Source organism: Pantherophis guttatus, chromosome 4 (assembly GCF_059756535.1).
Source record: "Pantherophis guttatus breed Tessera chromosome 4, ASM5975653v1, whole genome shotgun sequence".
NCBI classification, from domain to species: Eukaryota; Metazoa; Chordata; class Lepidosauria; order Squamata; family Colubridae; genus Pantherophis; species Pantherophis guttatus.
Window position 1 is genome coordinate 3761172 of NC_142066.1, and position 13577 is coordinate 3774748.

General features: G+C 43.0%; 1 protein-coding gene across 1 annotated transcript in view; it reads left to right on the forward strand.

The window, feature by feature from the left end:
- The window catches only part of TGM1 (transglutaminase 1), a 66227-nt gene continuing 52650 nt past the window's right edge, over positions 1-13577 (forward strand). The window contains exon 1 of the mRNA XM_087891646.1: positions 1-117. The gene's annotated coding sequence lies outside the window, so the exon portion shown is untranslated. The remainder of the gene's footprint in view (positions 118-13577) is intronic.

The window sequence follows — 13577 nt, forward strand, 5'->3', positions numbered from 1 at the left end:
AGCCGGGGCTCCACCCCAAGACTTTTGACAGGAGTTGCGCATCCTTCTGCTGCTGCTCCAGAGCGCTTCGGGGAGGGCGAAGCGAGCCGGATTGCGAGCTCAGCCGCCGAGTGCCAGGTGAGTGCGGGCAGGTGAGGGGCGGGAGGGCGCCCAGGGACCAACCTGGGCGCCTGGAGAGGGTCTCTCTGCAACTTTGGGGGAAGGGGAGGTCGGAGGAGGCGTCGTGAGTAGGGAGGTGGAAGGCAGACCGTCGTTGCTGAGAGATCGGAGAAGGGTAGGTAGGAAAGAAGGTAGGCAGGAGAAAGGTAGGAAGGAAGGTAGGTAAATGGTGGGAAAGGAAGGGAGGAAGGAAAGAGGATAGGTAGGTAGGTAAGTAGGTGGGAAAAGGGGGAAGGGAAGGAAAGAAGGAAGGAAAGAGGGTAGGTAAGTAGGTGGGAAAAGTGGGAGAGAAGGAAAGAAGGAAAGAAGGAAGGAAAGAAAGAGGGTAGGTAGGTAGGTAGGTAGGTAGGTAGGTGGAAAAAGGGGGAGGGAGGGAAGGAAGGAGGGTAGTAAGTATGTAGGAGAAGGGTATGTAGGTAGGAAGGTGGGAAAAGGGAGGGAAGGAAGGAAGGAAGGAAGGAAAGAGGATAGGTGGGTAGGTAGGTAGGTGGAAAAAGGGGGAGGGAGGGAAGGAAGGAGGGTAGTAAGTATGTAGGAGAAGGGTATGTAGGTAGGAAGGTGGGAAAAGGGAGGGAAGGAAGGAAGGAAGGAAGGAAAGAGGATAGGTAGGTAGGTAGCTAAGTAGGTGGAAAAAGGGGGAGGGAAGGAAGGAAGGAAGGAAGGAGGGTAGTAAGTATGTAGGAGAAGGGTATGTAGGTAGGAAGGTGGGAAAAGGGAGGGAAGAAAGGAAGGAAGGAAGGAAAGAGGATAGGTAGGTAGGTAGCTAAGTAGGTGGAAAAAGGGGGAGGGAAGGAAGGAAGGAAGGAGGGTAGTAAGTAGGTGGGAGAAGGTTATGTAGGTAGGGAGGTGGGAAAAGAGAGGGGAGGAAGGAAGGAAGGAAAGAGGATAGGTAGATAGGTAGGTAGGTAAGTAGGTGGGAAAAGGGGGAGGGAAGGGAGGAAGGAAAGAAGGAAGGAAGGAAAGAATGAAGGAAAGAGGGTAGGTAGGTAGGTAGGTGGAAAAAGGGGGAGGGAAGGAAGGAAGGAGGGTAGTAAGTAGGTAGGAGAAGGGTATGTAGGTAGGGAGGTGGGAAAAGGGAGGGAAGGAAGGAAGGAAGGAAGGAAGGAAGGAAGGAAGGAAGGAAGGAAGGAAGGAAGGAAGGAAGGAAAGAAGGAGTGAGGAAGGACAGAAGGAAAGAAGAAAAGGAAGTTGGTAGGTAGGTGGAAAAGAGGGAGAGAAAAAGGAAGGAAGGAAGGAAAGAAGGAAGGAAAGACTAGACTAGGGAGGAAACCTTTAAGCAGGTGGTAGCTCCAAGGTGTCTCCAGCTGTGCGCACAGGTAGCCGGGGCCGCCTAGAGCAGCCGATGCATACCGGGCAGGTGTGGGGAGTTTTACACACACACACACACACACACACAGAGAGAGAGAGAGAGAGAGAGAGAGAGGGAGGGAGAGAGAGAGAAACACTCGAGAAGGAGTTGCGAAGAAGTTTGGGGTGGAAAGAGATCCTGGAGAAAATCCACAGCCCGGGGATTCCCGTGGGAATGGGACGAAGGCAGCAGAGAAGGGGAAATGGGGCGGAGGGGGGCAGATCCCCCAAAGTGGGGGGGGATCCCTTTAATCCCACCAAGTGATCCAGCAGTGGGGTCAGGACAGAAAATTAGGAACCCAAAGCGGCTGTTTGTAAGAAACGCGTAAAAAAGAGGGAAGGAAGAAAGGAAGGAGGGTAGGTAGGTGGGAAAAGAGGGATGGAGAAGGGAGGGAGGGAGGGGGGGAAAGCAAGAGGGAAGAAGGAAGGAAGGAAGGAAGGAAGGAAAAAGGGAGAGGAGAGAGGAAGGGAAGAAGGAAAGAAGAAGGGAAGAAGAGAAAAGAAAGTAGGTGGGTAAGTAGAAAAGAGGGGAGGAAGGGAGGAAAGGGAAAGGAGAGAGGAAGAAAAGAAAGTAGGTAGGTAGATAGGTGGAAAAGAGGGGAGGAAGGAAGGAAGGAAGGAAGGAAGGAAGGAAGGAAGGAAGGAAGGAAGGAAGGAGTGAGACTCCTGCGCATGGGAATCCAGTGCTTTTGAAAACCCCGGGGGAGAGTGTGTAGGACTACAGTGCCCATCATCAGGAAGATGGGACTTGTAGTACGGAGTGGAGCTGGGGAAGGAGAGTCCCAAGGCTTTAGCTTCCCCCTCTGGGGGTCGGGACGGGACTTTGGGAGGTCCTAAAGTCGTGCCCACGCAGAGGATTGTGAGTTTCGACTCACAACAACAACAACAACAATCCTGCAAGGCAGGCCGGGCTTCCCAGAATCCGCTCCCGAGTGGAGCAGAGACCCCGCTGGACCTGAACCCCGAACCCACTCGGGGACAAATCCGTGGGCTGCTGTTCCCGCAAGACCAAACGGGTTAAAGCTACCCACGAGTTAATACTTCACTTAAACTCAAGTTTAAGCAGATCCTTTAAGGACCCGGTTGAGCGAGTTTGTGGCGGAGTGCCTGTTGCGGATACACCACAATAGTTATTGTGGGTCCAAAAACAAACAAACAAAAAAAAAAAAACAGTGGTTGGAAATTGGGGGGGGGAGGGTGTCCTCTTGTGCGCCTTTTTTTGGGTGGGGGTCCGGAGCCCCTTTTGATAAACCTAGATTGACAAGCCGAACGTGGCTTGCTGGCTTGGTCACCAAATTGTGTGAATATTGCAGGAGGAAAAGTAGTGTGTTTGGTCTATATAATGGTATATAATGCCATCACTCTGCTAAACAACTGTCAAACTATTTACTAACACTGTATTATTATTATTATTATTATTATTATTATTATTATTATTATTATTATTGTTATTCTCATCATCATCCTTTCTAGTACCTATCTCTTCCCACTTATGGCTATAACCATGTTGCTTGTAGCTTTACAATTTAGATTGTTTGATTTAGCTGCCTAGTATGATTTGATTGCTTATTAGCATCTTGTGACTATCGCTAAGTGTTGTGCCTTGTGATTCTTGATGAATATATTTTCTTTTATTTTTCTTTATGTACATTGAGAGTATATGCACCAAGGACAAATTCCTTGTGTGTAAATAACTCCTATTCTATTCTATTCTATTCTATTCTATTCTATTCTATTCTATTCTATTCTATTCTATTCTATTCTATTCTATTCTACTCTACTCTACTCTACTCTACTCTACTCTACTCTATATTCTATTCTATTCTCGTTCCGTTCCGTTCCGATAAATATATTCTATTCTATTCTATTCTATTCTATTCTACTCTACTCTACTCTACTCTACTCTACTCTACTCTACTCTATATTCTACTCTACTCTACTCTACTCTACTCTACTCTACTCTACTCTACTCTACTCTATATTCTATTCTATTCTTGTTCCGTTCCGTTCCGATAAATATATTCTATTCTATTCTATTCTATTCTATTCTATTCTATTCTATTCTATTCTATTCTATTCTACTCTACTCTACTCTACTCTACTCTACTCTACTCTACTCTACTCTATATTCTACTCTACTCTATTCTATATTCTATTCTATTCTCGTTCCGTTCCATTCCGATAAATATATTCTATTCTATTCTATTCTATTCTATTCTATTCTATTCTATTCTATTCTATTCTACTCTACTCTACTCTACTCTATTCTATATTCTACTCTACTCTACTCTACTCTACTCTGTTCAGTTCCATTCTGTTCCGTTCCATTCCGTTAAATATTTTCTATTCTATTCTATTCTATTCTATTCTATTCTATTCTATTTCTATTCTATTCTATTCTATTCTATTCTATTCTACTCTACTCTACTCTACTCTACTCTACTCTATTCTATATTCTACTCTACTCTATTCTATATTCTATTCTATTCTCGTTCCGTTCCGTTCCGTTAAATATTTTCTATTCTATTCTATTCTATTCTATTCTATTCTATTCTATTCTATTCTATTCTATTCTATTCTATTCTATTTCTATTTCTATTTCTATTTCTATTCTATTATTTCCATTCTATTCTAATTCCATTCCATTCCATTCCATTCCATATTTTCTATTCTATTCTATTCTATTCTATTCTATTCTATTCTATTCTATTCTATTCTATTCTATTTCTATTCTATTCTATTCTATTCTATTCTATTCTATTCTACTCTACTCTACTCTACTCTACTCTACTCTATTCTATATTCTACTCTACTCTATTCTATATTCTATTCTATTCTCGTTCCGTTCCGTTCCATTAAATATTTTCTATTCTATTCTATTCTATTCTATTCTATTCTATTCTATTCTATTCTATTCTATTCTATTCTATTCTATTCTATTCTATTCGCAGTGTTTTCCCAACCTTGGAAACTTTTGAACATGGGGTGGACATCGACTCCCAGAACTCCCAACTTTTCAGGAGGGGTGGACTTCAATTCCCACAATTGCCCAGCCAGCACAAGGGTGTTGTAGTCCACCCTTCTTAAAAGTTGGGAGTTTCGGGGAGTTGAAATTCAGCCGTCTTGAAAACTTTCCAAGGTTGAGAAAGACTGAGCTACAGTGACAAAAATAAAATAAAATAAAATAAAATAAAATAAAATAAAATAATAAAATAAAATAAAATAAAATAAAATAAAATAAAATAAAATAAAATAAAATAAAATAAAATAAAATAAAATAAAATAAAATAAAATCAGAATTCCCTTTTGCAGGAAAGGCGGCTCAAGGGGCTAAGACGCTTGAGCTTGTCGATCAGAAAGGTTGGCAGTTCGGCGGTTCGAATCCTTAGTACAGGGACTAGTACTGTTATGTATGTACGTTTCTGACAACGAATAACAATGGTTTGTCCGGAAAGGGCTTTCCAGCTTCTTTATATTGTGTGAATGAAGCTGCAAGCTTTTTTGCCTTCATTTCATTATCAGTCTTGCGCAAAAAGCAGAGTGGAGGAAATTCCCCGTTTTGGAGATTTAGAGGGTAAACAAAAAATATATTGTCCTTCACCCCACCCCGTCCTTAAGTACTTATTTTCAGAGTGCGGGACACAAATTCAGTTTTACATTTTTGGAAAAATTCATTCTGGTTCGAAGTTGGAGAAACGATGAGCCGTGTGATCGCAAGACCCATCCGTCAGTCCGTCCGTCTGTTGGGCATGCTTCAATCTCTCAATCAGAATAGAGGTGGAAGGGACCTTGGAGGTCTTCTAGTCCAGCCCTCTGCTCGAGCAAAAAAAAAAAAAACCCTCTACCATTCCAGAAAAAGTGGCAGTCCGGTCTCTTCTTAAAATACTCCAGGGATGGAGCAGCCTACAACTTCTGGTGGCAAGCTGTTCCACTGGTTAATTCTGGTTAATTGGTTAAATAAATCCGGAGGGTTGGATTGGATGACCTCAATGCCTCCCCTCTCACTATGAAGTTTGTAGGAGTCTGGTGATTTTTTAGGGGGGGATTCAGTGGCAGGAGCTCTGGTGGCTCAGCAGACTAAAGCACTGTTATTAACATCCACTTACATCTGCTGCTTGCAATCGAGTTCGAATCTCGCCAGGCTCAAGGTTGACTCAGCCTTCCATCCTTTCTAAAGTAGGTAAAATGAGGACCCAGATTATGGGGGCAATAAGATGACTTTGTATAAAAATACAAAAGTATGAAGGCTATTGCTTAACACATTGTAAGCCACCCTGAGTCTCCGGAGAAGGGCGGCATATAAATCAATTTTTTAAAAAAAATAAAATCTTCTTGTACAGACTACGATCAATGATGGCTTCAGAGATTAAAAGCCCACAAACAGATCTTCCGTGCTCTAATCCATCATAAAGAGATTTTTCAGGTGTGACTCTGGTTTGAGAGACCATTTGGTACCGGTAAAAAGTCAAAATAACGTGCAAAATTCTTGCGCAAAGACGGGATATTTTTCTTTCTCTCTTTCTCTTCAAATGTGTCTGCGCTCAAATATTTATTTCTTGATTGAGAATCTTTTAATAAATTGGCTCTGCGCATCGGACAGTTCGGTGCCGTTTGCCCTTTCGCGACCCTGCCGACGACCCTGGTCAGATCCTCCTACAGGCGATCCTCGTTTAGCGACCGTTTACAGTCGTGAGAGGGGATGATAAAGGAACGTGGTGACCAATCCTCTCATTTGCGACCTATTCAGAGCCGTAACTCTGAGGAAAGCCGAAGGAAGAGCATAAGCATGTCTTCACTTAGAGACCATTTTGTTTAATAACAGAGTGGCGGTCACTAAATGAGGAGTGCCTGTAAAATGGGCAGATTTTTTTAGTCACGGCTAAGAATATCCAAACAGGTTACTCCTGGACTTAAATCTCTGTGTGTGTGTTGAAGAGTTTTTAAAATTGATTTTTCACTTTGCCACTCAGCTCACGATCACACCTGGATCTGTCAAGTTGTTGTAAATTGGGGCTTTTATTTAGGGCCGGGCCGATGGCCTTTTTATGACTTGTGGACTTCAACTCCCAGAATTCCTGAGCCAATTCCAGTCAGGAATTCTGGGAGTTGAAGTCCGCAGGTCATAAAGGGGGCCATCGTTCCCCATGCTGGTTTAGGAATTCTGGGAATTGAAGTCTATGAGTCATAAAGGGGATCATCGTTCCCCATGTTGGCTCAGGAATTCTGGGAGTTGAAGTCCACATGTCATAAAGGGGGCCATCGTTCCCCATGCTGGTTTAGGAATTCTGGGAATTGAAGTCTATGAGTCATAAAAGGGCCATCGTTCCCCATGTTGGCTCAGGCATTCTGGGAGTTGAAGTCCACAAGTCATAAAGGGGCCATCATTCCCCATGCTGGCTCAGGAATTCTGGGAATTGAAGTCCACAAGTCATAAAGGGGCCATCGTTCCCCATGCTGGCTCAGGAATTCTGGGAATTGAAGTCCACAAGTCATAAAGGGGGCCATCGTTCCCTATGCTGGCTCAGGAATTCTGGGAATTGAAGTCTATGAGTCATAAAGGGGCCATCGTTCCCCATGCTGGCTCAGGCATTCTGGGAGTTGAAGTCCACAAGTCAAAGGGGGCCATCATTCCCCATGCTGGTTTAGAAATTCTGGGAATTGAAGTCCACAAGTCATAAAGGGGCCCGGTCTAGGACATCGTCTTCCAGAAATATCATTACAAAAAGAAATGTACTTTGTTCATGCTCAGAGGAACTCTTCCCTTCTTTCTTGCAACGGCCTGTTTTCCAAAACAGAGTCCTGCGCATGAAATCATTCTACGAACTGAGCGGATCGCTCGATAGTGTCAGATTTTTCTTCCTTTCTCAAATGTGCCCAGACTCTATCCTCCCACAGGGCTAAAAAAAAAGAAAAAAGAAAGAAAGAAAAAAGTGCCTCGCTTAACCATGGTTTGTCAAGTAAACCACAATTGGTAGTGTATTCCTCAGGTGGCGACACCCCCAACCCTGGGTTTGCAAGCCACAATTTTAAACGATAAATAAATGTTCTTTAGTTAATCTGTCGAGTTGCTCGTGTCGCTGGATTCAAAAAGAAGCCGGCCAACATATTCAGTAGATTAAAAAAAAGATTTTAAAAATTACCATTTGAATAAACAGACCAGTTTGACAACTATAGAGTGTGGCACTTCCTAGATCGGCTCGATCATGGCAAACGGGGTAGACTGCTCCTGATCGCGGTGCCAGCCACCCAGGAGGGACCCCCTTCCTTGGAGACTCCGTTCCGGCAACCCACAAATTGTCCTGGCCTTCCATTATAAGTTATTTTTAAATTCCCTGTCCTTATATATACAAACCAAACACCCCACCCTGGTGACTCTCTTAAAATTCAGCAAACGTCGGTATTGCTGATTTTTCTCTCTGTGTGAGAACGGTGTGACTTAGCTTCCCAAGGATCCACCCTGGGAAACCGGTTTGCTGATAGTAGTCCTCAAACAGGTCTCTTGGGATGAAAGGTTCGAGATGGGCAGCTTTTTCCTCCCGTCTGGGAAATTAAAAAAAAAAAAAAGACTTTCCCGACTTCAACTCCCAGAATTCCCTAGCCAGCTTAGTAGCTTTATTATATTAATGCAATGTTTCTCAACTTTTGAGACGGGTGGACTTCAACTCCCAGAATTCCCCAGCCAGCTTGGTAGCTTTATTATATTAATGCAGTGTTTCTTAACTTTTGAGACGGGTGGACTTCAACTCCCAGAATTCCCCAGCCAGCTTAATAGCTTTGTTATATTAATGCAGTGTTTCTTAACTTTTGAGACGGGTGGACTTCAACTCCCAGAATTCCCTAGCCAGCTTGGTAGCTTTATTATATTAATGCAGTGTTTCTCAACTTTTGAGACGGGTGGACTTCAACTCCCAGAATTCCCCAGCCAGCTTGGTAACTTTATTATATTAATGCAGTGTTTCTCAACTTTTGAGACGGGTGGACTTCAACTCCCAGAATTCCCCAGCCAGCTTAATAGCTTTGTTATATTAATGCAGTGTTTCTTAACTTTTGAGACGGGTGGACTTCAACTCCCAGAATTCCCCAGCCACCTTAATAGCTTTATTATATTAATACAGTGTTTCTTAACTTTTGAGACGGGTGGACTTCAACTCCCAGAATTCCCCAGCCAGCTTAATAGCTTTGTTATATTAATGCAGTGTTTCTCAACTTTAGAGATGAGTGGACTTCAACTCCCAGAATTCCCCAGCCAGCTTAATAGCTTTGTTATATTAATGCAGTGTTTCTTAACTTTTGAGATGGGTGGACTTCAACTCCCAGAATTCCCCAGCCAGCTTAATAGCTTTATTATATTAATGCAGTGTTTCTCAACTTTAGAGATGGGTGGACTTCAACTCCCAGAATTCCCCAGCCAGCTTGGTAGCTTTATTATATTAATGCAGTGTTTCTCAACTTTTGAGATGGGTGGACTTCAACTCCCAGAATTCCCCAGCCAGCTTAATAGCTTTGTTATATTAACGCAGTGATTCTCAACTTTTGAGACGGGTGGACTTCAACTCCCAGAATTCCCTAGCCAGCAAAGCATTAACCTAGCCAAGCTATTAAGCTGGCTGGGGAATTCTGGGAGTTGAAGTCCACCGAATGTTGAGTTGCTAAGATTGATAAACTGTATGCACGGTTCAAGCAGAAACTCTTTCCCAGACTAACTGGCAGGCTGGTTACCCATCTGGGCACTGCCCTCGATGGAGCCCGTCCCCATGTGTGGTGACAAGGGCCAAGGTGGGGCACAATGGCGGATGAGTAACCTTCCGGAGCATCTCAAACATTCCTTCTCTCCGCCTCCCCCATATACCTCCCCAGGCAAGTTTTTAGCTTCCTGTCTCAGCTCATTTCAAACCATCCATCAGGCACAAAAATTCCCATGGATTCAGCCGGCCGGTTTGAGCTGAGAAAGCTAGCCGGGTGCGGAAAGCCGTGGTGCCTCTGAGGATGTGCAGAGTGAAGGAGCGAGGAAAAAGCTCCGCTTGTCTTGTTAAAAATGGAGGAGCGATTCTGTGGAGATCATTTTGTTTTATCCCTGTATTTTCTCCAGCCTTTAAAAATATGAAAGACGAGAAAAAGATCACAGAGTTAGTCCTCAGCTTATGGCCGTTATTGGGGTCAGAATTTCTGTCGCTAAGCAAAGAAGTTGTTAAGTGAGTCGTGCCCGGTTTTATCACCTTTCTGCCACGGTTGTTAAGCGAATTCCTTCACTTGTTAAGTGAATTTCCATTGACTGTTGTTGAGCGGGTTGTGCCCCATTTCACGACTTTTTCTCCCACGGTTGTTAAGCGAATCACCACAGTTTGCTAAGCGAATCGCAGGGTTGTTCAACGAATCCGGCTTTCTCCGGTTGTCTTTGCTTGTCAGAAGCCGTCTGGGAAGGTTGCAAATGGACCTTCTCCGCTAAGCGCCCGAATTTTGATCACATGATCAGGGGGATGCTGAGATGGCCATAAGTGTGAGCACCGGCCATCCATCCCTTTTTTCAGTGCTGTAGTCACCTCGAATGGTCACTAAACGAATGATTGTGCAAGCCAAGGATTGCTTGTATAACTTACGACCACCGTTGAGCCAATATTTCTGCTGCTAAACGAGACGTTAAGTGAGTTTTGCCCCATTTTACAACCCTTCTTGCCACCATCGTTAAGTGAATCACTTCAGCTGTTAAGTTAGTCACACCGTCATTAAGCGAATCCGGCTTCCCCATTGACGTTGCTTGTCAGAAGGTCGCAAGAAGGGATCACGTGACCCCCAGGGACACTGCAACCGTCGTAAATACGAGTCCGTAGCCAAGCGTCCAAATGTTGACCAGGTGGCCGCGGCGGTCGTAAGTGTGAAAAACGATCATAAGTCCCTTTTCTTTCAGTGCCGTTCGAACTTCCAACATCCACTAAATGAACTATTTATTTATTTATTTTATTTATTAATTTTATTTCTATACCGCCCTTCTCCCGAAGTTCTCAGGGCGGTGTACAGCCTGATTAAAAGCACAAAGACAGACAAAATTTAAAAAATAATTAAAATTATTAAATGATAGGCTCAATTTAAAACCCCAAATTTAAAATCCCGTTTTTAAAACCAATTAAAATCTTTACCTTGATAGCCCAGCCTGGCGGAACAACAAACTATTGTAAGTCGAGGACTACCTCTGTAAACATTGGGGCGAAAATCTTTCATGCAAAAGAGCCGATTTAATTTTGCGTTCGCAGCTGATTTAATATCCATCCGATGATAGAAATTGGGTACCACACCTTAAGAGGACACCCGGTTTTTAAAATCCGGCGTTTCTTCCCCAGCTCGGTTCAGGCTGGTACTAAATGGGATCCTTTGTATATGCAGAGAGGCGCGGCACGCTTGTATTTAAAGAAAAATAACATTTAAACTAAGGCAAAACTGTGGTTACTCTGGTTTGATTTAACATGTCCATCGAACCCTGTCATTAGCATTTGCTAACTGCAATTTTGGGTGACCGACACAGTTGTGGGAAGCTCGTTTAATGATGCTACTTTAAAGAAACCACAATCTAGCGTTTTAGGGGGATGAGCGGAAAACCGAAGTTTCCCGATTTACCAAGCCTGAAAACTCCGTGCAGGCCGGTATTAAATACGTCGCTGTTTCCTGGTTCTTTAACTTTACCTCACAAAACCCGCATCAAAACTTCACCTGTTGAAAAGAGTCCTGGGCAGGGCTGCTTCCAAGAACTCGCCTTGCGTTGCTTAAGTAATGCCTGCACAAGAAAATCGAGGGAGCGTCCGATGGAATGCGTAATTATCCTTGGGAACTCACTGTCACTAGACAGTAGCCACAATCTTTCTTGATTGCCTCGGCGGTGATTAAGCAAGATTAAGCAAGGGAGGAGGACATATTTTTTTTTTTTTTTTAGCAAGCACATCCATCACCTCCGAATCTTGAGACGACGGGGAAAATCATCGTTACTTATTTTATTTTATTTATCAAATTGAAAGAACGCCCGTCTTAGTTACTCCGGGCTGTGTCTCATTAGAAACACAAAACCACACCAAATAATTCTTATATAACCTTCACCTTAAGAATATTCTCCATGGATTTTTTTTTTCTGTTGTTCTGGGTTACTTTTTCTTTTCTCTCGCTCTCTTCTTCTTTTCCGTTTTTCTTTTTTTAAAGTAGGTGACATGATCAGAAGTTAGATCAGAAAGAAAGACAAAGTTTCTTAACCAAGGGTGACATGATCAAAAGTTAGAATAAGTGATAGAAATAAGAAAAGGGAGAACATTAGCGTATACTGTACCTTTTTACATCATAAAATGAAAGTAATAACAAGAGAAAATGTGGAATGATTGAACAATGATAGATTATAATTGAATATAAGTATGCATTATTATTAGAAATATACCGTTTTTTCCCCCAAAATAAGACCAGGTCTTATATTAATTTTTGCTCCAAAAGACGCATTATGGCTTATTTTCTAGTTAGGTGTTATTTTGAGGGAAATACAGTATTAAATGCCTCCGTCTGCTGATGATCTTAATTGGAGCTTATTTTGGGGGTAGGGCTTATAATTATGAGCATCCCTGAAAAATGCTGGCCTTATTTTCCGGTTGGGTCTTATTTTCGGGAAAACAGGGTATAAGCGGATTGAATGTAAGGATTATGATTAACTTGATTAGTTTTATTTGTATTGGAATGTATGACACTCAGGTGCCACAATCTTCACTCATTGATTTGATATTTTATTAAAAAATAATAAAAAAAACTTGAGGGGAAAAAAAAGACTAAAGAATATTCTATATATTTTACTGCGGAGAGCAGTGCCGAAAGTGAGGTCGCCATTGGTCTTTTTTGGCTGAGGTCTTACGTCCTCCTTAAAGTGAGGAAGGGGCCAGTTCAGTGGTGGGTTTCCCCGCCCGGATGTCTTCACGGACACTCTGTGCATGCGTAGAGTTGCCCCCCACCCCTTAAATACTTTTTTGGCTGCCCTCTGAATCCTCCCCTGGCAGGGGCAGTTGGAAAACTGATGGCAGAGTGAAAGAACAAATTCATCATTTGCGAAGAGGAATCTCACAAGGAAAATAAAAAATCTAATTTACCTTGCGAGAAACGCTCAAAGAGACCAATAGGTCTCTTTGAGACAATAGCCTTGGTAGTACAGTGGTCTAAAGCACCCTGTTATTAAGACCAGCTGCGTGCAATTACTGCAGGTTCGAATCTCGCCGGGCTCAAGGTTGACTCAGCCTTCCATCCTTTCTAAGGTAGGTAAATTGAGGACCCAGTTTGTGGGGGCAATAAGCTGACTTTGTATAAATATACAAAAGGCTATTGCTTAGCACATTGTAAGCCGCCCTGAGTCTCCGGAGAAGGGCGGCATATAAATCAAATTTAAAAGAAAATAGGTGGTTTTAAAGGAAGAAAATGGGATATGTAGTAGGATGGAGCAGACGGGCAATCTGATGCCAGGCAAAGTTCCCGAGATCCCTCTTAGAAATCTGGAATCGGGGACGGAGGTCAAGCTGCATCCTTTCCTGGCAAGCCAGGCAGTGAGATGCAAAGAGAATGTATCTTCCTTGGAAAAATAGGAAACCATCCGTTGCAGAGCGGAAATCTAAAACTCGGGGGAGAAATCATTCCATACGGCCCTAAGAAAACAAAGTTTAGAGAAAAATAAGAGTTTTTCTATGAATAGAAAAAAAAAAGATATAAATTGGAAGGGGAAAAGCAGGAAATTTAACCATGGAGCCCATTGGTAGTTTAGACCAAGAGTCCCCAAACCTGGCCACTGTAAAGACTTATGGACGTCAACTCCCAGAATTCCCCAGCCAGCCATGGCTGGCTGGGGAATTCTGGGAGTTGAAGTCTACAAGTCTTAAAATGACCAAGATTGGAGACCTCTTGGTCTCAACTCACTTAAACCATAATCTACTGTAGTTTCATTGTTTTGGGCATAATGTATTGTAGCTCTGGCGGATGTAAACCAGGTTTTGTGGTTTCCGGTGCTGTGTAAACCCCACAAACTGAGCAAAAGTGCCAACTGCTGACACATTGTGGGCGTGAGGCCA